The sequence below is a fragment of the Myotis yumanensis genome, unplaced genomic scaffold (genome assembly GCF_028538775.1).
Source record: "Myotis yumanensis isolate MYYU_CA2020_CCGP unplaced genomic scaffold, mMyoYum1.0.hap1 SCAF_8, whole genome shotgun sequence".
Lineage (NCBI taxonomy): Eukaryota > Metazoa > Chordata > Mammalia > Chiroptera > Vespertilionidae > Myotis > Myotis yumanensis.
In genome coordinates this window covers 23,776,374-23,779,471 of record NW_027223759.1, presented here as the reverse complement: position 1 = coordinate 23,779,471, position 3,098 = coordinate 23,776,374, and positions in this window count along the sequence as shown.

The following is a 3,098-nucleotide window of genomic DNA, read 5'->3' as shown; positions in this document are numbered from 1 at the left end:
GTATTCAGATACAATGAATGAATAGCCTTGCCAGAAATGACCTTGTCATGGCGGTTTAAATTTTTTTAGCCATTTTTTCTTTACAACTCTTATTTGTTACTATTTAAAAGTACTATTTTCTAGGGAGATTAAGAAATCCAAATTTTCAGAAGCGGGAAGAAACATCTTAGCATTTCTCAACTACATGTGAAGGGTAAGAATCTTAGCAGTGAGGAAGCAAGCAGGTGGTCCTACCCAGGTCCTTAAGAAGCAGTGCAGAGGAGTTAGTCCCATTCTCACTTATTTCTAATCATTTGCATCAGGGAACTGACATTTTAGTGATTAAAAACATAGCACTATTCTGAGCAGATAGATAGCTCACAATAAAATTTGCACCTGGGTTTTGGGAAGATGTCAGCAGTGTGACTTATAGAGGGAAATGGCAAAACCTTTTCTTTCAGGAATCTTGAAGTTCCTTTAAGGCAGGCTAAGTAAAGAAGAAGACAACAAAACTCTTCTGCAATTTAATTCTTCTATAATATCATTCTTCAAAATTCTTCTCTAAAAATTCTAGACTTATATGGCAAGGGAAAATAACAACAAATAAAGTAGTCTGTCAGCAATATGAGAGGAGTAAAGTGGTTTTGTTATAAGAGGTTAACCGGATTGAAACCAACGAAGGCAAATAAATTGATTCTATTTTGATGAGTTATACAAAGTCATCAACAAAACCCTGGCCATTTTCCTTCTCTTCCTCTTACTTCTCAATTTTTTTCCTTTTTAATAAAGCATCCCTCATTTTTTCTAATTGATGATGTTAGAATTTATTGAACTTCAAGACATATTATTCAATGAGTGACTACTTATTATCTTTACTAGGAAATCATATCAAGGCCCCCAAAAGTCTACTAGAAAAATAATCTCCTTGTGTAAATAAAATTTGCACAGAATCAGGATTGTAGTGGTTATAAATCAGAGTTATGATAATACTTACAAATACTTTTGTACTTTTTTTACTTTGTCATTCTCGAAGTCTCATTCCCTAGGTCATCATTTAAGAGTCATTTATTATCTTGCCAACAGCACTAAGAATCTTCTCCCACAGAGGACAGACAGACATTAAGGCCTGGACCTCACGGTACCTGGAGGCAGAGGAGGGTCCGGAGAGTTCTGTAACCTGTAAACAAACATTGAATTTTTTCAGGGATAAGATGAACCCTGGTTGCACTCTGAGGTTTCTGATTTAAAAATCTAACATATCCATCACGTTGATGTATTAATCCCTAATAACCTGGGAAACAGGAAATGGATGCATGCTGAGATTCGTTCTCCCTGGCAAATGCTTTTTAAACTTATCTATTGTACCCTTCGTCCTTGTTAATTTCCAACAACTAGCAATTAGGGGCCAAATTTAGTCGATGTTTACATTACCTGAACAAAATCTTTGAAAGACAGCAAAAGCAAGTTGTTAACAGTGACGCAAAAATTAGAAATTATTCAGAATTTAAAAGTCTCACTTTGAAAGTTACTTTTAATCGGATAGTAATTTATAACTAAATAGCACAAAATAAATTTTAGACTAGGCTTTGGCATATTATGGCCTGTGGGAGAACTCTGTCCTGCTACCTCTTTTAGTAAATAAAGTTTTAGTAGAACACAGCCACACCCATTTTTTATAAATTGTCTACAGCTACTTTCTCATCCCATTGGCAGAAGTGAGTAGCTGTGAAAGAGACCGTGTGTATCTGCCTGCCAGAATCCAAATACTGACGATCTGACTCTTTAAGGAAAATTGTTTGCCAGCCCCTGTTTTAGACATTTTAGACATGAGCATTTTTATTGAAATGTTATCGTTTCACTCTCAAAGTATGAAAATACGGAAAAAATAGTCTTATAGTCACCAAGTTAGTTGTTTCTGTTCTCTCTCTTTCTCCTCCTCCTTTTGCCTAGAATACTGCCGTGTGCCAGGAACTATGCTATTCACATATATTATGACATTTAATTTTAACCTTCCCTCTGTGGGAAGGTGCTTCCTCATTTAGTTACAGACAAATCAAATTTTGAGAAGCTGAGTAACTCATATAAATTATACAACTAGCAATTAAGGGATTAGGGACTCAAGTCTGTCTGACTCGAATACATAAAAACCAGTTTTGCAGTTACAAGTATAAACTTGCAGATATGCAAACATTCTCCAGAAGGGTTGGTGTGATGATTAAATAACATATTGCATATAAGGTATCCACAAGTGACTGACATAATAGATGCTCAATAAAACTTAGTTTCTGCCCTCTTACATCTGAATTGCATTATCCTTGTTGAATTGAGTCGAAATTGAATTTGAAAAAAAATCAGTGTATATTTGGCATGGAAATAGCATAGCTAATATGACTAAAAAGGCAAAAGTTACAGGGATCTCTTGCTTCTAGGAGTAGCCCACCATTGTGGATCATGTGTGCTTCTGTAACCCAGTGGTAGTAAAAGGTGGCTCTGAGCCATCCACATGCTCCTCCTACCTGGTCTCAGTTGGGAATAAGGATGAGCCATTATGAGGTGGATGATTGTGGTTAAAAGTCCAAGCTATGGCTATGGTAATGATTTTGTTTTATTTTATTTTGTATTTAAAACTCACAGGTTCCTAGGAGACCGACTCCCTGACCTTAACATCATTAGCGCCATGCTTCATCTTGCTAAATTAATTGGCCTATTAGGATTCATATATTCAAATTCAAAATCTGAAGGCTAGGACGATAAGCTACCTAGATTTATGTATGCTTTAGTTAACTTATTTGATTAGATGACTCCTTCCTTGTGCGACTGGGCTTCTAAATAACACATTTTTGTGGGGTCAAATTATTATGTTCTATTGTTTTTATACCTCAAGTTCTATTGGCTTTAGGAGAGGACTGAAAATAGAATAATTGGAATTGTGTGCCTATTTTATACATTATATACATTTCTGTGTTTTACAAAGACGGTAAAGACTGAATACTTTAGTTCGTGCTGGAGAAAGGACAGGACACTGACCTCTTAGCAGTAACCCTGAGCATGGAGACAGGTTGAAGTTCCATCTAGACACTTATCTGTGTTGGGTTATTCAATAGCCATAATTATATTGA